Below are 23,382 nucleotides of genomic sequence, written 5' to 3' on the forward strand. Positions count from 1 at the left end.
TTCCTACTGGGGCCAATGTGTGTGTTCTATTTCCTACTGGGGCCAATGTCATCTGCTACATGCTTCATGGGATTTAGATGGGATCCAGAAAGTGTCAGGTAGGACCCCGATTTTATTAAAGTGAGGGGTCCCTGGGACCCACATTTTTTTTGGCTCACCGCGGTCACTGCAGGCATTATACGGGGATCGAATGCATCATGTGAACAACTTGCCTTATAAAGCTGCTGTATCTGCGACCTGCAGGCTTCTAAATGTCAAGTGAAGTGTAATTTCCTGCCCTATGTGTCAGGCCTTGGCATGCAGCCTGTAACAGGGACTTGCTCTCATAGATAGATATCTCCAGATACAAAAAAGATGTGTATGGTATGTTGGACATAGATGCTACTGCCAGCAGCTCTGACCATATGACATACAGTACTGGCTTCACAAGACACCAGACCCCGGGCCTACAGCATAATCAGAAGACAGTCACACAGGGCGGCCGCTGGGCTGGTGTGACCTTCATTACCATGAGAACAGAATGAGAAATATCAACAATCCACAGATACCTCACAGGGAAAAGCACTGAGGCCCCCGTTATCTCCTATTCAGAAACCGTTAATAATTATATACAAATATGCTTATACAGTATGAATAGACAGATATGAAATAGATAGATAGATATATATTAGATAGATAAATATGAGATAGATAGATATTAGATAGATACTAGATAGATAGATAGATAGATAGATTTGAGATAGATAGATAGATATGAGATAGATCATACTTGCCTACACTCCCGATTCGACCGGGAGCCTCCCGAAAATTGGGTGCAGCTCCCGTCTGAATCGCGTAATTTTGGCCCCACCCCCTGCTTCACAATGCCAGTAATCTTGGCATTGTGTATTGGGGAAGCGGGGCCAAAATATAAGATATGAGATAGATAGATATGAGATAGATAGATACATATGATAGATATTAGATAGATAAATATGAGATAGTTATATAGATAGATATGAGATAGATAGATAGATAGATATGAGGTAGATAGATAGATAGATATGAGGTAGATAGATATGAGATAGATAGATAGATAGATATGAGGTAGATAGATTAGATAGATATGAGAGATAGATAGATAGATAGATAGATATGAGATAGATAGATATTAGACAGATAGATAGATATATATGAAATAGATACATATTAGATAGATAGATAGATATGAGATAGATAGATAGATAGATAGATGATAGATAGATATGAGATATATATAGATAGATATGAGAGATCATACTTGCCTACACTCCCGATTCGTCCGGGAGCCTCCCGAAAATTGGGTGCAGCTCCCGGCTAAATCGCGTAATTTTGGCCCCGCCCCCTGCTTTACAATGCCAGTAATATTGGGGAGCGGGGCCAAAATGATGCGATCGCATTGCCACATCCTGCTCCACCCTCACAACTGCCCAGCCACGCCCCCTATGCTGCCCCCCCCCCCCCCCCCCCTTCAATGCCTATCTGGCTGCTCTTTCCTGGAAGGGGCAGCTAGAATATTGGCAACTTTGAGATAGACAGACAGATAGATAGATATTAGATAGATATATATGAGATAGATGGGTAGATAGATAGATATGAGACTGATAGATAAATATATAGATATGAGATAGCTAGATATATATGAGATAGATAGATAGATTATAGATAGATAGATATGAGATAGATAGATTAGATAGATATGAGATAGATAGATAAATAGAAATGAGATAGATAGATATGAGATAGATAAATAGATAGATATGAGATAGATATTAGATATATAGATATGAGATGGATAGATAGATAGATAGATATGAGATAGATAGATAGATATGAGATAGATATATATGAGATAGATACATATTAGATAGATAGATATGAGATAGATCATATTTGCCTACACTCCTGATTCGTCCGGGAGCCTCCCGAAAATTGGGTGCAGCTCCCGGCTAAATCGCGTAATTTTGGCCCCGCCCCCTGCGTTACAATGCTAGTAATATTGGGGAGCGGGGTCAAAATGATGCGATCGCGTTGCCACGCCCTGCTCCACCCGCACAATTGCCCAGCCACACCCCCTATGCCAGCCACCACCACCCCCCCCCCCCCACACACACACACTTCAATGCCTATCTGGCTGCTCTTTTCTGGAAGGGGCAGCTAGAATATTGGCAACTTTGAGATAGATAGATAGATATGAGATAGATAGATTAGATAGATATGAGATAGATAGATAAATATGAGATAGATAGATTAGATATGAGATAGATAGATAGCTAGATAAGATAGATATGAGATAGATAGATATGAGATAGATAAATATGAGATAGATTAGATAGATATGAGATTGATAGATATCAGATAGATCGATAGATATGAGAGATAGATAGATAGATATGAGATAGATAGCTAGATAGATAAGATAGATATGAGATAGATAGATATGAGAAATAGATAGATATGAGATAGATGGATGGATAGATAGATAGATAAGATAGATATGAGATAGATAGATAGATAGATAAAATCTGTGCATCTACACAGTACCATTACTTTTGCAGGCAATAGGGGGAGATTTATCAAAGCTTGGTATTTTATCTATCTCCACTTTATTTCTCTCCAACCAATAAAGTACCAACCAATCAGTTTCTATCTGTCATGTTACAGACTGTGTTTGAAAAATGACAGAAGCTGATTGATTGGTGCTTTATCTCTATCCACTTTATCTCTATAAGGTTTGATGGTTTACTGTACTTACCCGCACCTGTCGGGATTCTGCACCATTCGGCGTTCCAACATTGGTATTATTCAGTTGCCGGCATCCCATACTGATGCCTAGGCCAGACTACTTAGTATTGGGTCTTGTAGAGGATTTGGGGTAACCGGCAGGGTTACTGCACATTCACACTGTCGGAGGGGGTGCAGGGCTGGAGGAGACAGAAGGATCCAAACAGATCGCTATTCCTAACCCAGACCTCCTTCCCATAGGAAGAGCCAGACAGTAGGAATTAATGCCATCTGACGATGTATGGGGACTACGGACAGTATCGGGTCTGCAAGGAAAGCAGGAGATACAGTATCAGTGATAACTCCTGTATTATCTGTGTAATAAATGGCCCCAATACTTCAATTCCTTCAAATGTAGGTGTTCAATAATCTTTTCACCTACTTTAAGGAATGATAAATGGTCCCCATACTGTTCTGTGTTGTTTATGTATGTCAGGCTGGACAGACATCCGTACGCACTAAAATAACAAATATAAACCCGAGTTCTCACAGAAAGATCTGACAGCGTGGTGATGGTGAGAGTGTAATGCACAAACATCACTTTACCACGGACCTCTTCCTGTCCTACACAATGTGCTGCCGGCAGACGTCCATCTCGCTTCCGCTCATCCAGTAGAATCCTAGAATTATGAGCCATCGACATCTGAATAGATGTCATGAACTAAACTGTTTTATTTGCCTGGAGCCGGGATTTCACAAGAGGCCGGAGAGACACCTGGTGGGTGGTGGCGGCCTCGCTTTGCAGACTGCGTCTGATCCTTTGACTCTTTTTGTTTTCCAGTCCTGTAAACTCTTCTCTCAGCAAAGTAACGGTCACATTAACCCTTTCTATGACATGCTGCAGCCTCTCCTACAGGTCTGCATAACTACGTGAAGGTCAGGCGCTAAGGTGCACTTTAATTAATGGACATGACGATTGTGTACCACCAAATAATAAAACATTGATTTTTTTTTCTTTTTATTGTTACAACTTATTAATGAAATCTCACCGAGGCACCTGAGCGATACTCTGCAATGCTGGCCCGCAGGGGTAAGGCTTAATTTACCGCCTCACTAGGCCAGTCTGCAGTGATATATGCATGCAGGACCTTGCCAACCAGTTCATGCATGCCCAGTGTTACCCTTGGGTTGGGTACAGGATCCCGGCGGTCAGAATACAGACAGCGGCATCCTGACAGTCAGAATCCTGAGAGAATCCTAACCCTCCCCCTAATCTAACTTTCCCGCATCCTAACCCTCCCCTCCCGCAGCCTAACCCTCCCTCCTGCAGCCTAACCCTAACCTTCCCCCCCCGCATCCTAACCCTAACCATTCCCCTAGTGCAGGGGTCTTCAACCTTGGCCCTCCAGCTGATGTGGAACTACACATCCCAGCATGCACTGCCATAGTTTTAGCATGCTGTTATATCAAAAAGGTGACAGTGCATGCTGGGTTGTGTAGTTCCACAGCAACTGGAGGGCCAAGGTTGAAGACCCCCTAGTGCCTAACCCATGACCCTAAACCTAACCCTAATACTTACCATTGGGTAACGCGATTCTAGAGCTAGGACTAAAACTGCTGTTGGGATTCTGTTGCCTGGATTCTGACCGCTGGCATCCCGACCGCCAGGATAAAGACTACATCCCATTACCCATAGCAACCAATCACATTATGTCTATCATTTTCTAGGATGCACTATAGAAATGATAGCTGGAATCTGGTTGCTATGGGCAACACCACCACTTTTCCTTTTTAGAACCTTTAGTAAATTTAGCCCTTGGGCTTTCAGTTCCACTGGCAAAAATAATAGTGATAAAATAAATTGTTAAAAGACATTGTTTACAACATATATAGATATGAGATAGATAGATAGAAAAATATTTTGTACTTTAAAAAACAAATACAACTTTATTCATAGATCAAAAAAGTACACATACCCCGACGCTGTTTAGTAAATAAGGCTAAGCCCAGCGAATATTATCACCAGCAGTGCCACTTGACGTATCGGGCAAAGCCCTGTCACTGGCTTTAATTATGCCCCCAAGACATGAACAATGAATTAAGGGCCTGATTCAGAGTTGGCAATAGAGAGAGAGATATAGTCAGGTGCATAAATATTGGAACATTGACAGAATTTTCATATTTTGGCCTCTATTCACCACCACAATGGCTTGAAATGAAACAAACAAGATGTGCTTTAACTGCAGACTTTCAGATTTAATTTGAGGGTAATTACATCCAAATCAGGTGAACGGTGTAGGAATTACAACGGTTTCTATATGTGCCTCCCACTTTTTAAGGGGCCAATAGTAATGGGACAAACTAAACAATCCTAAATCTAACTTTCACTTTTTAATACTTTGTTGCAAATCCTTTGCAGGCAATTACAGCCTGAAGTCTGGAACGCATAGACATCACCAGACGCTGGGTTTCATCCCTGGTGATGCTCTGTCAGGCCTCTACTGCAAATGTCTTCAGTTCCTGCTTGTTCTTGGGGCATTTTTCCTTCAGTTTTGTCTTCATCAAGTGAAATGCATGCTCAATCGGATTCAGGTCAGGGAATTGACTTGGCCATTGCATAACATTACACTTTTTAGCCTTAAAAAACTCTTTGGTTGCTTTTGCAGTATGCTTTGGGTCATTGTCCATCTGCACTGTGAAGCACCGTCCAATGAGTTCTGAAGCATTTGACTGAATATGAGCATATAATATTGCCCAAAACACTTCAGAATTCATTCTGCTGCTTTTGTCAGCAATCACATCATCAATAAATACAAGGGAACCAGTTCCACTGGCAGCCATACATGCCCACGCCATGACACTACCACCACCATGCTTCACTGATGAGGTGGTATGTTTTGGATCATGAGCAGTTCCTTTCCTTCTCCATACTCTTCTCTTCCCATCACTCTGGTACAAGTTGATCTTTGTCTCATCTCTCCATAGGATGTTGTTCCAGAACTGTAATGGCTTTTTTAGATGTTGTTTGGAAAACTCTAATCTGGTCTTCCTGTTTTTGTGGTTCTCCAATGGTTTACATCTTGTGGTGAACCCTCTATATTCACTCTTGTGAAGTCTTCTCTTGATTGTTGACTTTGACACATATACACCTACCTCCTGAAGAGTATTCTTGATTTGGCCAACTGTTGTGAAGGGGTATTTCTTCACCAGGGAAATAATTCTTCTGTCATCTACCACAGTCGTTTTCCATGGTCTTCCGGGTGTTTTGGTGTTGCTGAGCCCCCCGGTGCGTTCTTTCTTTTTAAGAATGTTCCAAACAGTTGATTTGGCCACACCTAATGTTTTTGCTATCTCTCTGATGGGTTTGTTTTGATTTTTCAGCCTAATGATGGCTTGCTTCACTGATAGTGACAGCTCTTTGGATCTCATTTGAGAGTCGACAGCAACTGATTCCAAATGCAAATGTCACACCTAGAATCAACTCCAGACCTTTTACCTGCTTCATTGATAATGAAATAATGAGGGAATAGCCCACACCTGTCCATGAAATAGCTTTTGAGTTGATAGTCCCATTACTTTTGGCCCCTTAAAAAGTGGGAGGCACATATAGAACCGTTGTAATTCCTACACCGTTCACCTGATTTGGATGTAATTACCCTCAAATTAAATCTGAAAGTCTGCAGTTAAAGCACATCTTGTTTGTTTCATTTCAAGCCATTGTGGTGGTGAATAGAGGCCAAAATATGAAAATTCTGTCAATGTCCCAATATTTATGCACCTGACTGTAGCACTTAACTGTTTACCTGGACAAACCATGTTGCAATGCAAGTGGTGTAAATACATAATTTTTTATTTTGCATGTGGGGTAAATACTGGCTGCTTTTACATGTAGCCCACAAATACTGCACAGCTTTATTATTACACTGCACTTTAGATGTCAGTTTGGACGCCTCCCTCCCAAATCTAAATCTCTCTGCACATTTTAAATCTGCCCCACCTGTAGTGCAGCATGGTCTCACCAAGATGATCAGTTGAGAGAGATATCTCACTCTGGGCCTGATTCATAGCCGGACGCTCTGAACGAGTGCCCTCTCTGAATCAGGGCGTGTTTTTTTTAATTCCGTCCGGCCTTTTGGACGCTCACATAGCTCGCGCTCGCGAGCGGGTTTGAATCAGGCCCTCTATTCCCAACTCTGAGTCAGGCCCTAAGTCCAATGCTTTCTCATTGCTTTCTAAAATCTGCTTCAAACCTTATGCCTGGTTGCCCTCCACCCTGTAGGTAACTTGGAGAGTGGGCTTCTTTCACATTGCAGTCTGTGGCCAAAGTGTCTACAGATGGTGAGCAGGCGGACAATCTATCAACCAGAATAAATATTTATTACATTTGTATACTTACAATGTAACATAAACACAAAGAGCTGGAATCTCTGGCAAGGCTGCAACTTTATTACAAGTTCTCACAACATTACCTAGATCAGGCTTAGGCAGCGTGTTCCAGGTTTTGTGGAACTATAATGGTGCGTACACACTCGGCGACTTTACTGAGCGATTGCACGATTACGACATCGTAATCGTGCAATCGCTCAATAATCATGCACAAATCGTGCACTATAATATCGGAAACGACCAGCGATGCGTGCTCCCGCTGGTCGTTCCGACATTGTTCATTGGCCATGTTCAGGAATGATGGAGTGTGCCTGCACTGAATGACTGATCGTTCAGTGTAGGCACTACAGGGGATCAGGAACGACTGTACGATTACGATGTCATAATCGTACTGTCTTTTCTAATCGCCTAGTGTGTATGCAGTATGCACCTTGAGTCTCTGCATGTTCTGACAGGTTCTATGTCAGAGCCAACTTTGGCAGCCTGTTGCGGGGAGAACATGCCAGGACTGTTAGTACAGCAATGGCTTGAGATCTGAATGCTACTACGAGTAACATTGAGGATGATCCTCCTTGGATCTTGTTCCCATATAATTGTAGTACGTTTTTTTTCCCCCAGTCCAGAAAATAATGAGCATATGGACATCATAAAAGACCAGGACAAAAATTGTATGTGTTCTTTTGTAAATACCATAGGCAAACGCAGGAGGGGTTTCTGTCTGCCTGGAAACCCCACTCCCCAGCCCACACCATGGCCACAATAGAAATAGTAATGGAGTAGTGCTGCATGTTCTTCTCAGTATCTAAAATGAAATAATTAGCACCACCTGTGGATCTTAAAACATGTATCAGCCAGTGATAAATAACATGTGCACCAACTAGGAAATCTGGAAAACATGCACTGTTAGGGATGCACTGCTATAGAGCCCAATTTGTACATATATGTCCAGGGCAGTGGTAGGTTCTTCTGCTGCTCCTCCAGGCTCTCGGACTTGCTCCAATAGTCTGGAATGGTGCCCACATCTAAAATAAATACATTCAACTCAGGCAGGATGGCACTACTGATGCATCTAATGGCTTACTTTGGTCACTGGTTCTGTATATGCTGTAATTATGACACACAATACACTTTGTATGACGCATAGTAAAGCTGGATAAGTACTAATTCTGCCCTCTTCATGGGCTGGCCACACTCGCTCTAAAATCAAGCATTTGGAAACCCCCCTCTAGAAATCCTGCGTTTGCCACTGAAGGGTCACTACCTAACAATTATACTGGTAATGAAGTGTAAGCACTATGAGGAAAATAAGGGTTATTATCTGTGGATCCTATTGGAATCTGTGTGTAAGCGTTAGAAGGAATAGAGGGGTTAATAACGGAAGGTTCTACTGGAAGATGAGTGTAAGTGTTAGGGAGAATAGAAGGTTAATATCTGAAGGTACTATTGGAAGATAAGTACAGTATAATCGGTACAGGTAATAGAGGGTTAATATCTGAGGGATCTATTGGAAGATGAGTGTAAGCTGGAAGGGTCAGTAGATGAGGATTCTATTGGAAGCTGATTGTAAACTTTAGGGGGAATGGAAGGGTTAACATCCGACTATTCTATTGGAAGCATTAGGAGTAATAGAGGGTTGATATCTGATGTGTTTGCAGTCAGACTTGGACGATTCCATTCATTTTAATACAGTCAAAAATCGTTCAAATCTTTCATCTGACAGATCTGACAAATCTGACCGTGTGTATGCTCCATTAGCCTTTGAAGGAATAGTAGGGTTAATGCCTGAAGGTTCTATTGAAGATGAGTGCAAGAATTAGGAGGAATGGAAGGGTTAACATGTGAAGATTCTGTTGATAAGACCTCAGGGAGAAGAGGAGGATTAATATCTAATGGTTCTATTGGAAGCTGAATGTAAGCATCAGGGGGAATAGCAGGGTTAATATCTGAAAGTTCTCTTATAAGACGAGGAGGAGGCGTCATATAACTGTTAGAACGTAGAAGGAATAGCTGGGTTAATATTGAAGGATTCCATATGAAGCTGAGTGTACGCGTTAGGGGGATTTAGGCTTTACATCTTATTCTATGTAAAACATTGTTTTAAAATTATCCTCACTGTCTAGTGTCATTCCCAAAATATGCTTTGTACAGCAGCTACCATGTCATTGGGCCTGATTCAGAGACGGATGCAAAGGCGATTCCGCAGGCAATTGAGCGATTGTTTGTCATCGTGCATGTGTATAAGCTGCACTGCGCGTGCGCATCCATCGCTCTGCGATTACATACGCACTTCAGAATCCATCACAGAGTGACCGGTTGTCAGCGTTTGGGGGTGGTGACGGGAGAGTGGTCTGAGAAACACAGGCGTGTCTGTCCGATTAATGCCGTTACATGGGCGTGCATAAATTAGCCACTGTGAGTCCATGCGCGGCTCTGCGTGTCAGAGGCGCTCCCAAGGCTGCGGCAGGTCAGACCTTCCACGAGGATAAACTGGCCACCGATGTGCAGTCCAGCAGATATTTTAAAAGACCGTTATATCCATTGAAAGGTAAGAATAGCAAAAACTATCAAGTTCTGCTGGGACTTGTAGTTCCACGTCAGTCAGAGAGCGATATGAATCTGCCTAGTAGCATGGTAAACAATAAAATACACAACTGAGTTTAGCAAGGATTACTTTTGCAGAAATCTTCTAGTATACTTGGGAGTGACAAAATTTGCTTAAATATCCTGAAAACAAAACAAAAAAAAGAATAAACTTATCTTTCATGTACTATATTCATAATACAATTTGTTAGAATATAGAAAATGTACCGAAAACATGACTTATGTGTATATAACATATAAGTGTCTATGCAAATGTGATGAAAGAGAAGCCACTTACTGGATGTGTGCCGTGTCTCTGCAGTCTCACAATCTCCCAGAAATTATTCATTGTTCTGTAAGAATACAGCAGCCATGAACGCTCGGGGGGAGGTCGCCACGGATTATCTGGAAATTATTCCAAGGACTCGTAGCCTGAGAACCCTAACCGCACAAAATAGGAGACAGTGTTTCCATTAATTGCTTCATTATGAAGTTCTGACTTGGGCACAAGAAATTGTTCCCAGGCCCCAGATAACTAGAGGACCAGGAACGTCACTTGGCAAAAAGTTATAGGGTCTCTTTCACAGTCGATGCTATGCACACTGATACCCAACATGGATCTGAGCTGCTGGCCTTCTTCACCTTTCCAGTAATCGGGACACACAGTGGGGTAAGAAACTCTTCTTACAGGAGGACTCATACAAAGAGATTTAACCTAAATATTATGCTGTAGCAGAGATCATAGCAACCGCAGGTAAAGTCTTATGGAAATCCAAACATATTCTAGTATCCTCAGTCACCTGGGGAAATACACAGACTGTGTATCTTTTTACATATGAAGGATTAAACGTAGCATGACTGGTGAGTGGATTTCTGCAGTAAGGGACATGTATTTCTTCTTTGGTCTGTGAAACGCATCGGACGTTGGCTGGACACTGGCACTCTTACACTATTAGGGGTATTCAATATGGGTGCGATAACATCGTTTTTTGCGTTAATATCGCACTTTTTAACTTTTTTGCGTTAATATCACTGGTTTTAGTTTTACACCGTATTCAATTTCAAAGACTTATCGCAGTTTTGAAAAGTCTTTGATAAAAACGGGGATAACTTTTCACCATTGAATAGGTGTTGAAAAAAAGTGCAGAATTGGGGTTTAGGGGTGCAGGCTTAAAAAAAAATAGCCTGCACCCCTGAGATTGACATTTAAAAAAGAACTGTGCCAAAAAAAGTTTTAAAAAAAATAGGGACACCCCAAAATATTAATTAAAAAATTGGGGTGCAAAAAAAAAAAAAAAGGGAAAAAATTGTTAAACAATAGGGAAATAGGTTCAGGGCTATTCTGCAAGTATGCGGCAGGTGTTTTCTAGAATAGAATTATAGCGGCAGGTGCACAAATGCAGAATTTTTAAAAACTTACTTTGGGGACATCAAAATATGCTAGTACCCATTTTCATGTACCCCAAATTTGATGGGACCACTTAAAAAAACGAAAAAAATAACCTAAGTGCTCTTTTGCATCACTTCTTCAATATCGGGAAAAAAACACCTGCTGCGGCTATTTAAATCCCCGACTTTCAATTAAAGGCTAAAACCATAGATAAACCCATAGTGTTCCCCCATGTTTTTACAACTTTAGGGGGGTCTTACAATTATTTTAAGGAAAAATTCGTAACTTTACGCAAATCCAACTTCGGAGTTTCCCATTTTCGTTAATTTGATATTGAATACGGGGATAAGCGGTAGCGCGCACCATACCTTTACGCAGAAAAAAACTCCGAAATGAAATGTTAACTTCGCCAGGGAAGTTAACCTTTCATATTGAATACCCCTCTAAGTGTGTAATGTTTTGTGTGGTCCATTGCATTCTTGGGATAGGATTCTGTGGCCCAGTGGAGCAAGGTCCATGAGTCTTCTCATCTTTCATTCCACACTTGTATCTTCCTTGGGCGTTAATCTATTCTTTGTTTTAATCATCACTTTCCAGGTAATGTAATAATAGTAGCTGAATTGTGCACTCGCTACAAAAGTGTTCCTCCTGAGCCATATACTTACTCTGTCAAGGGACACTTATTATAAAATGCAAGCTTGCTTTCTGTAAACATATAGGGGTGGTCCACTTGCAGATAAACCCTTCCTAATCACAGTCCTTCCTCCCAGGTATAATATATTTTTTAATGGGGGATGAGGGTTGTCCCCTTGCAATGCTCATCTGTTACCTGCAAGCTACCCATCTTGCTTAATTTAAGCTCTATGAAGGATGATGTCCGATCATAGTATGGGCGGCACTAAACGGGTTCCAAAGACACTTACAACACCATCAGGTAGGTTATCAACGTTTCAGGTGCTTTATTTGTTACACCTTTCATCAGGACAAAGAACATAAGAAAATCTTACCTCTTATCTACCAACCAGTACAGTGCTGGAGTTCCAGCCACCCCGTACATGCCCGGAGACGCATCTCTAAAAGAACATGCCGTTTTGCCAATATAGGCTAATCCACAGGGACACTTAATGATATAAATGACAAAACATGATATTTCAATTTAGGACATGTTTTATGGCCAATTTCTTGCCAGAGTGTGGATGAGTTACGTCAGGACCAATTTCAAGATAGCGACATGTTGTACATCTGTACAATCTGGAGTGCATAACGGTGGGTTTCGTTCTGATCTAAATGAAATAGTACCCATGTGACCAATATGAGTGAGTACAAATGAACACACTTTATTAACAAGTAACAAACAAACAACATACAAAGTATACAGTATACTCAACTTTTGTCTATGTATTCAGATGACACCGGTAAATCATCATCTTCAGCATAAGATGTACTTCATCTTATCTTCTCTCTGGGGAGCCCTCGTTTCACAACGCCCAAATAATCAATATACATTGGCAGCACTCTACTGCAGTCTCAAGTCTGATGGGTCTAATGGGTCCTTTGTGTACCTCTGGTTTATATACCTTAGTCTGGGGTGTTGGCTTTCCGGATATTAAGCCCATATTAGTTACATACAGTGCTAGGTATCAAGCACTCATTGGTTCAGCATAGCATTGACCAAACTTATCTCTCTTGCACATGCTCTGTAAGCACTAAGATGTTCAGACAAAGACATACATTAATGACGTATCCTAATGTCTGGAGATGAACTGTTTCTAAGCTCCTTTGTGTGTAGAGTCTGGACATCACTGTTAATTACCCATAATGCTTAGCATCTCTACACAGCTTACAAATGGTCATTCCAATGGAATGTAGCTAACTGATAAGAACATAGAAGCTATGAATGGCTCATTATACTTCTAGTAGTAGAAATGACAGGTAGAGCTAGGCCCCAATTTATGTCTTCTTTGACCCCAAAAGGTCATTTGACCATTCTATGGAAAAAACATCAACTGTATTAAGACAATCTCATTTCAAACCTCAAGAGGCCTAGCAAGGGGTGTATATGTGTGTTACAACTTACAACTTATATGCCTATGTAGAAATTAACTATTTAATCCACTGATTACAGTGCTTTCGTAAGGAAATGGGCTGCAGAAAATGTCCTCTGTACTGTAGTGTCAATCTTTACGAGCCAATCTTTTAAATTCTTGCCTCTTCGGTAGCAATTTAGAAGCTTAGGGGTCTATTTACTAAGCAGTGTTAGGAGACAGAGTGAAAAGTGATAAGAAAGTGATAAGGTGCCAGCCAATCCGCTCCCAACTGTCCAGGCTGTGTTTGAAAAATAACAGTTGGGAGCTGATTGGCTGGCACCTTATCACTTTCTTATCACTTTTCACTCTGTCTCCTAACACTGCTTAGTAAATAGACCCCTTAGTGTCTTTAAGGCAGGATAAAGCTTTATCAGACCTAATAATCGGCCATAGATCATGTGAAATTTGTTTAATACAGGAGCTTGCATTAGTAAAACCACTCACTAGTGGCATAATTTTGTTATAATTTGAATGGGACCGTAAACACTGCTCTCTAGGTTGTGACCAGGCCTAATTCCGAGCCGCTTCTAGCTCCTCATAGTTATTATATCCTCTTTGTAAGAATTTCTTAGACATCTCCTCCATTTCTCTAACTGCCAAAACTGGATCACTTACTATCCTGCCAACTCGCAAGAAATGTGAGTATGGTAAGCTTATTCGCCGATTTATGGTACATCTTTGTCTCCAAAACAGACCCCTGCTTAGTGATACACACGTCCAAAAAATGAATCGGTGTCATGCTGCATTCATATGTGAACTTGATATTGATGTCCATCAAATTAATCTCCGCCAACCGAACCACGAAGTCTTGTTCATTACCTGCCCATAATACCAGGATGTCGTCTATATAACGGGTGAATAAAAGTAGTCTGTTGGCAAACTGGACATTCTGTGTGAATAATCGTCTCCCTATTGCAAACATATATGCATTGCCAGAGCCGGGGTCACATTTGAACCCATGGCACACCCAGTAAATTGCAGGTAATAGCTGCTGTCAGAATAGATGACATTTCTTCTTCTTAGTGTTTTTTCTAAGAGCATTAAATAAAACTCCAAATCTGGGCCCGTATAATTGGAGTTATTTGTTAGTAAGGAACCTATTCGTCATGATAAACATTTCATATATGATACTTTAGTTTTGAACTCGCCACGAGTTCATTGTAAAGTTTAGTCTAATTCATCATCTTTGCATTACTAAAGTATCACTTCCGAAAAGGTGCCATTTCTGCGAAGACATCTTTTCGGAAAAATTATACCTCTCCCCATTTAGCTGCGCTGTCCTTGGTCTCTGCTAGCTGTCTGACCCCCTTCCCCTGTAACCCGGCACCGGTGTCCTACTCCGCTGCTGCAGCATGCTATCACCCCCGCTCCCTCACCTGCTGGGAGCCTGGACAGGAGAATTCTCGCCCCCGCTTTGCCAAGAGGGAAGTCAGCCTTCTTGTTGCAGCCGCTCCACTTGTAATTGCTGCCGCCCCTGGATGTCTGCCGGGCTGGCTGGGTGGGAACGACCTCTCCCCCCCTCCCCCCTGCCGGTGATTGCTGGAGCCCCTGGCTGTCAGGCGGCTGCTATCCTTCTGGCTGACCGGGAGGGAACGAGCTAACCCCCGCCGCCGCTGCAACATCGCTGGTGTCCGATCCTCCCCCCTTCACCAAACACTCCCAGCCGCGGCGGCTGCTGCAGCGTCCTCTTCTCCCCTCCGTCACACTCTCACTGCGGTGCCCCGGAGCTCTCAGTTCCCGGGGCTCTGTGGTGCAGACACAGCAGAGAGGGATCTTAACAGATCCCTCTGCCGTGGCTGCCAAGTATTTCTTCACGGGCTGCCCTGTAAACAGCAGCCTGTGAAGACTATCGGTGGCGAACAATTTCTCTGTCAAGTTCCGAAAAAAAAACTTTTTCGGAACTTGATGAATTTCATAATTTCTACATCCCCATACTAAAGTATGGGGACTGTGAAAATGATCGATAAACAATTGTAACCAGGAGATATCTGTGATATCTCCTGCGTTACATGATTGATAAATGGGGTTGAAACTTAAATTATACAAAATTTGGTGAAAATTGTGTTTTTCACCTGTTTTTGTATAACTTAAGTGATGATGAATAGGCCCCTGGGGGGCCTATTCATCATTACTAAACTTTCCCCGGAGGTAATTAGGTTTAGAACTGGCATGGAGTTCTACCTAATTACCAGAGGAATTCATCATTTCTCCTCCCTATAACTATCTATTCCGAAAAGCTGTCATTTTTGCGATGACAGCTTTTCAGGAAATAGATGGTTATCCCTGTCTACACTAACTTACCGCAGCTGGAAACAGTGCTGTGCATGCGCTGTTACATTCGTTAACCCAGCGCATGCGCAACACTGCCTACACATGCAGTAAGTTTGTGTCCCCCCCCCCCCTCCGCTCACCTGCCTCCCCTCCCCCCGCTCACCTCCCCCCCCTTCAGCACTCGCCTGTCCGCGCAGCAGCCTCCGGCTCCGTCCTGCTGGTCTGTCACATGGTCTCCCAGCAGAATACAGTACAGATTAGAAAATTTTTTTTTTTTTTTTTTCTAATCTTTATTCTGTTCTGCTGGGAGAACACAGTGTCCGACCAGCCTCCGGAGCCAGAGGACGCACCAGGCCGCCGGAGGAAGACGCCGGGGGACCTGTCCAGCTGGAAGCAGGTAAGTTTCACCTGCTATTTACCACCTCACAGTGGCGGATAGTACCTCCACCAAATTCAGAAAATTCATAATTTTCGGAATTTGATGAATACCATAATTTCCACATCCCATATTAATGTACTAATGTATGGGGAGTGTGGAAACGCAGGGGGGGGACTTAGCAAGGAGTTATCAGTGATATCTCCTGTGCTAAGTGGCTTCATGAATACTAAAATAACGTTATTTAAGGAAAATGTCCTTAAAAACGTTTATTTAGTGTTGATGACTAGGCCCCTATGTCTCTTATAGCCTGTATACCTTCCCTATGTGGGATGTTGGTATACAGGCTAACCACATCAATGCTACTCAGGATACATTCTACTGGCAGTTGTATAAATTCATATAACTTCAAAAGTAATGCAGTGGTGTCCTTTAAGTAGGTATCCTCAGCATGCATGGCCGGTTGCAGAAAACTGGAGACAAACTGCAGGTTTGGAAAATACGTGATCTCTCCTCACCCCTACATTTTTGGGATCTGATTTATCTGTGGGAGAAAGGTCTTATTTGTATTTGCCACAGTAACTGTACTATTATCACTTTCTCATGTTTCTTTCCAGTAATGTACAATCTCAGAGTGACTGACAGGCCGGCAGACTTGCTTTTCTGAAAAATGCAGAGTGTGGATCCTGCCTGTAATTGGTTTGGTGATGGTAATATTTTACTTTCTCACAAAGCTGCAGGGGAATGTCAGTGTAACACTGAACGGGTTGGGTGCGGGTTGCCGACAGTCAGAATCCCGACACCAGCATCCCGACAGGGTTAGGATACCGACACCCGTCGGTAGGTATCCTAACTCTCCCCCTCTCCCTAACCCCCCTCCCTGCAGCCTAAACCTAAACTCCCCCCCACCGGCAGCCAACTCCTCCCCTTAGTACCTAACCCTAACCCCACAACTTACCGGCGCTGGGATTCTGACAGGTGTCAAGATTCTGGTGCCGGTATTCTAATCACCGGCAAATCCCTTGCCGGGAATATGACCGCATCCCCACTGAACCGTGTATTTTCTTTTCATAGTTCCAATATGAAAATTTCAGTTTTGAGACTATTGTAAACTTTTAATATCGCTGGAAATCAAAAGGCTTTAAAGTGGCTTTTCGTTTGAAGTCCAAAACAGAATATACAAAAGCCGCCTTTACAGACATAAAGGTTCCCGGACATACTTTCTGTGGTTATTCTCACCACAGGAAATAAGCAAAGTATTCTATGATAATCATCGTCAGATAGATTGTAAACAGCTTTAAAATGAAGAAATCCGAAATGCTGTTATTTAACCCTGGGATGAAGAGAAATGGGAGTGTTGTATTTATATTTGGAAGACAATTTAATCCCTTCCTACATCAAAATGCTTGACAATAAACTTATTTTCCGATCAACAAAGCTTGTCCCCAGATGTAATGTGTCCTGGGAAAACATCTGTTGTGGAAAGGAAGGGGACGGGGCGGATAAGGGGGATGTACCGATGGCAATGGCAAGGTATGAAGCGTAAAATGACTGGGAAAATGTGGCCTGATTCGGAGAAGTACGATAACCCATTGGTTAGCGCACAACTGCACATGCGCAGGGTATACATGTGCAGCCCTCCACCTGCGAGTCGGCTTACAGTGCCTCCCAGCCACAGTCTGATTGACAGGCTGAGGCGTTCGGGGAGGCAGAGGGAGGCACAACAGCAGGGTGGCTGGGAAGCATTCCCAGAAACGGGAGCGTGTTGCCCTCATTTTCCGGGAGAGTCGAGGCCAGGGTCTGCGTCGTTGAGCACAGATTACCTGGCCATGCAAGCTGCCAACACCCGGGCAAGCTGCGGTAAGCTTCAGCTACCGCAGCCTGGCCAAAGGTGCAACCATCACGAACGATGGTGGCTGTGGTGATCCCGGGCTGCGACCTCATTAGCATTTTAGATGGATGGAATTGCACAGTCTTTCCATATCTGAATCAGGCCCTTAGGGGTCAATTTCCTAAGCAGTGTTAGGAGACAGAGTGAAAAGTTATAAGGTGCCAGCAGGGCCGGTTCTAGACATTGTGGAGCTCAGGGCGAAAGTTCACACTTGCGCCCCCCCCCCCCCCCCCCCAAAAAAAAAACAAAAAAACCAACAACTTTTTGTAGATGACGTTCCTCTGCATGTGCTGAAAGCACACGCGCTTCCGGAAAGGGGGCGTGTCCTTGCGGAACACCCCCAATTCATCAAACTGTGGGGCGTGCCCAGCACTTACGAAGGTGCTGGGCTTCTCCCAAGCTCTCCACTCATGGCGAATAATTGCCATGTGCAGTAATGTGCCTTACACAGTAATGCCCTTTATAAATACATTATGCCACATGCAGTAATGCCCTTTAGAAACAAATTATGCCACACGCAGTAATGCCCTGTATAACACATGCCACACGCAGTAATGGCCTGTATAACACATTATGCCACATGCAGTAATGCCCTTTATAAACACATTATGCCACACGCAGTAATGCCCTGTATAACACATTATGCCACACGCAGTAATGCCCTGTATAACACATTATGCCACATGCAGTAATGGCCTTTATAACACATTATGCCACACGCAGTAATGCCCTGTATAACACATTATGCCACACGCAGTAATGGCCTTTATAACACATTATGCCACACGCAGTAATGCCCTGTATAACACATTATGCCACATGCAGTAATGGCCTTTATAACACATTATGCCACACGCAGTAATGCCCTGTATAGCACATTATGCCACACACAGTAATGGCCTTTATAACACATTATGCCACACGCAGTAATGTAGCGTTCCCGCTAGGCTGTTTTAGCGGGGCGCGGCGCCCTGCCCTTCTTCTGGAGGGCAAAAAGCACCCTGCCCTCCAGGAGGAGGGCAAAAGGCGCCCTGCCCTCACAGCCTGCGGCATCTATTCTCCCTTTCTGCAGCGCTTGGGGGCTGCCCGGCATGTCCGTAAGCGCCGGGCACGCCCCCAAGTATGACGAAAAGGGGACGCGTCTTATAGACATGCCCCCTTTTCATGACCACGCCCCCTTTTCGGGCGCGCGCGCATAAGATTGCCCTCTCTAGCTCCGGCACCCTGCCTGCCGCCGGAGCTAGAGTTAACACTAGTAATGCCTTGTATAACACATTATGCCACATGCAGCAATGGCTTTTATAACACATTATGCCACATGCAGTAATGCCCTGTATAACACATTATGCCACTTGCAGTAATTCCCTTTATAATACAGTATCCCCAATTCAAATTACGCCACACATTAGTCCCTTATTCATGTTATGACACACAGTGGTGCCCCTTTTACACAATGCCCAAATTAATGCCCCTTATACACAAGGCCCAAAGTACTGAGTAGTAGTACCCCTAATACAATACCCACAGTAGTAGTGCCCACATTAGTAGTGCCCCAGTAATAATGCCCCCTATAGTAGTGCCCCCAGTAGGAATACCCCCTATAGTAATGCCCAAAGTTGGAATGCCCCCTATAGTAGTGCCCCCAGTAGGAATGCCCCCTTATAGACATGCCCCAGTAGTAATGCCCCCTTATAGACATGCCCCCTGTAGAAATGCCCCCTTATAGACATGCTCCCAGTAGTAATGCCCCCAGTAGTAATGCCCCTTATAGACATGCCCCCAGTAGTAATGCCTCTTATAGACATGGCCCCAGTAGTAATGGCTCCTGTAGTAATGCCCCTTATAGACATGCCCCCAGTAGTAATGCCCCTTATAGACATGCCCCCAGTAGTAATGCCCCAGTAGAAATGCCCCTTATAGACATGCTCCCAGTAGTAATGCCCCCCTATAGACATGTCCCCAGTAGTAATGCCCCCTTATAGACATGCCCCAGTAGTAATGCCCCCTTATAGACATGCCCCTAGTAGTAATGCCCCCATGCCTCCCTTCTGAAAAATAAAAAATACAAACACAATACTTACCTTAGGCCCCGCTCCTGCGTCCGCTGCCACTTGGTCCGACCACGGCTCCACCACGGATCTATGAGAGAGACGTCATGACGTCCCTCCCATAGTGCTCTATGCGGGAGCCGGAGCTCTGGAGTGAGCTTCGGCTGCCTTTGCAGGGAGGGAGCCGGGTGCCCGCTGATAACAAATATAACATATCAGCGGGCGCCCGGCAACGCGGGGGGGACCGGCGCTGTTTTTTGTTTTTTATTGTGGGATTTTTAATTTTTTTTAGTTTCTGGGGACTCAGTGTCGCCCTCTAGGGGCCGGCGCCCCGGGCGACTGCCTGTTAGCCCACCCCAAAACCGCCACTGGGTGCCAGCCAATCAGCTCCCAACTGTCATTTTTCAAACACAATCTGTGAGATGGCAGTTGGGAGCTGATTGGCTGGTACCTTATCACTTTTCACTCTGTCTCCTAACACTGCTTAGTAAATAGACCCCTTAATAACCAGGAATAGCCCAGAATTAGATTTCTTTTTACTTTAGCTTTTCAAAAACTTCGGTTTGGAATTAAAATCTGTTCTCGCAAATAAATTCTGACAGGCACGCCATATCCGAATCTCCCTGTTTACCTTCACCAGTGTGAAATGCTGAACTGTATGAGTGCAGAACTGTGCGGTGACCTCAATTTATAATTAGGATCACTGGGTTCATTTTAGTTTTGTAATCTCTCTAAATAGTTGGAAACTAATATTCCCAAACTCTCATTAATTAATCCAACACAAACTGTCAGAGGTGTTCTCTAAATTGCATGAACTGTTTTACTATGTATGTATGGAGAGATGCCCAGCACTACTTCTCTTCCTCCATATGCTGGTTATAATGTTCTACTTATGGCTATGGTCTGTGTGTATGGGGAGATGCTCAGTACCACTTCTCTTCCTAGTTATAACTTTTTACTTATGGCCATGCTCTGTGAGTATGGATAACTGCTCAATACTACTTCTCTTCCTCTATATGCTGGATGTAATGTTCTGCATATGGCTATAATATGTGTATATGTATGGGGAGATGCTCAGAACCACTTCTATTCCCTTATATGATGGATATAATGTTCTACTTATGGACATGCTCTGTGTATATGGCGAGATGCTCAGTACCAATTATCTTCCTCTATATGATGGATTAATGTTCTACTTATGGCCATGCTCTATGTGTAATTGTGTATGGATAACTGCTCAGTACTACTTCTTCTCTATATGCTGGATGTAATGTTCTGCTTATGGCTATGATATTTGTGTATGGGGAGATGCTCAGAACCACTTCTATTCCCTTATATGATGGATACACTTTTCAACTTATGGCCATGCTCTGTGTATATGGAGAGATGCTCAGTACCATTTCTATTCCCTTATATGATGGATATAATGTTCAACTTATGGCCATGCTCTGTGTATATGGAGAGATGCTCAGTACCACTTATTTTCCTCTATATTGTGGATATAGGACCCGATTCAGACCCGCTCACTAAGGCGCGATCGCTCGCTCTGAGCGATTTTCGCCCATCTGCGCATGCGTATAATTCGCAGTGTGCGTGCGCAAGCCATTCGTTGCGATCTGCTTTTGGTAGCTCGTAAGCCACTATCAGGTCGCTGCTTGGAGTGACATATAGCGCCGTTTGTGGGTGGTAACAGGGGAAGGTGCATGTGAATGGAGGAGTGGTGTTGCGAACGCAGGCGTGCCTACCCGCCAAAATGGCGTTTAAAGGGCGTGCATAATTAGCAAAGTAGCATCATTGTACACGTCACCTGCATGTATGTCAGCCCGCAGTGATCGCTGTGCTTGCGGCGGGGAAAAGGCAACCCCAAGGACTTCTCTTCCTCTATATATGCTGGACGTGATGGTCTGCTTATGGCTATGATATGTGTGTATGGGGAGATGCTCATTACCACTTCTCTTCCTTTATATGACGGATATAATGTTCTAATTATGGCCATGCTCTGTGTGTATGGATTACTGCTCAGTACTACTTATCTTCATCTATATATCCTGGATGTGATGTTCTGCATATGGCTATAATATGTGTGTATGTATGGGGAGATGCTCAGAACCACTTGTATTCCTTTTTATGATGGATATAATGTTTTACTTATGGCCATGCTCTGTGTGTATGGATAACTGCTCAGCACCACGTGTCTTCCTATATATTCTGGATATAATCTTCTACTTATGGCCATGCTCTGTGTATATGGAGAAATGCTCAGTGCCACTTCCCTTCCTCTATATGATGGATTAATATTCTATTTATGGCCATGCTCTATGTGTAATTATGTATGGATAACTGCTCAGTACCACTTCTCTTCCTCTATATGCTGGATGTAATGTACCACTAATGGCCATGCTCTATGTGGGGTGTGCTGGGAGGGATCAGATTTTTTGGAGTGCCCGAATTTTTGGGGTGCTTCTAATGATCTACTTATGACCATGCTCAGGGTCTGATTCAGAGATGGAGGCAGCGCCGATGTTTATGCAGTCAAGCTATTATCGGTGGTCTGCACGTGCGTATGAGTCACACTGCGCGTACTGTTGTTGCTCGCAGTGAGGATTTATTTGCAAAGTGATTGACAGGCAGGTCCCGTCTGTGGGTGGCAACGGGGAGGTGGCGACTCAAATGCAGCCGTTTCGCGACCGTTTTTTCGCGACTGTACGCAGTAAAAATGGCTGCAGCATCTCTGTCCCCGCGGCCATTCTGCGAGACCATAGGGCTACTCAGAAGTCCGATAATCGACTGATCTGTGACGGATGCTGCATATCTGTACGCACCGACTGGGATTTGTGGCGTCTCTATAGAAATCCCGCTACGTACATATTCATATCTGCTTCTTGTCCCCTGTATGCTCTATTCTGTATACATGAACCTATACCACTCCTGCACGCTGGGCAGAGATTCTCAGAGGCAAAAAGAAGAGTTCATCTGAAGACAAGCGGTAACAGGCCGGAGATAGAGGATGAGCAGCTGGCGTACACACTGCACATACTGTACATCATGCTCAGGGCACTTAGTAACATTCTTCCTGGCTGCAGGAATGTGTCTCCTCAGGCAGAACATGCAGGTGGCGCTGCGGCAGAGGTGTTCGAGGGGGGGTGCAGCGGCTGTATGGGGGTGTCTCGCTAAGGGTTTCAGAAACAAACCTGACTACGTTTCTGTAATGCTATATATGACAAGGAGGCCTATTTATTATTGATCGCGTTTGCAGTGCGATCTGGGAATGATATTAGCTCCCATGATGGCATTGCAGGATGTGATCATATCGCCCAGACGTAATAAAAAGCACATGCAGGCACAGAGGGCTCCGAAAGGTCCCTGTGATGTGCTGGGAGTGGTGACCGTCAGCAGTCTCTTCACTCCTGTGTCGGGACTCCAATGCATGCACGGTCTACTGACTACGCACTCACCCATTGCTGGGGGAGGGTTCTCCCCGTACTTTTTCGATGTGTAACCCATAGGCTACAGTGGACTACCTCCATCTTCAGATGTTGATAGATGTGGGGGCCAATCTCTGGAATGTATGGTAAATATGGCAGCATCGCACCCCCCCCCCCCCATAGAAA

At 43.7% G+C, this 23,382-nt stretch overlaps 1 protein-coding gene across 4 annotated transcripts in view; it reads left to right on the plus strand.

Moving 5' to 3' along the window:
- Positions 1–23,382, plus strand: part of LOC148510580 (gap junction gamma-1 protein-like) — a 165,187-nt gene that overhangs the window by 76,051 nt on the left and 65,754 nt on the right. The window contains exon 1 of one of the 4 annotated variants that reach the window (XM_088442576.1): positions 10,360–10,378. The exons of the other annotated variants lie outside the window; for them this stretch is intronic. The gene's annotated coding sequence lies outside the window, so the exon portion shown is untranslated. Of the gene's footprint in view, positions 1–10,359; positions 10,379–23,382 lie in introns of those variants that run through there. 4 annotated transcript variants of the gene reach the window in all.

Source organism: Taudactylus pleione, unplaced genomic scaffold (assembly GCF_031769625.1).
Source record: "Taudactylus pleione unplaced genomic scaffold, aTauple2 ptg000314l, whole genome shotgun sequence".
Lineage (NCBI taxonomy): Eukaryota > Metazoa > Chordata > Amphibia > Anura > Myobatrachidae > Taudactylus > Taudactylus pleione.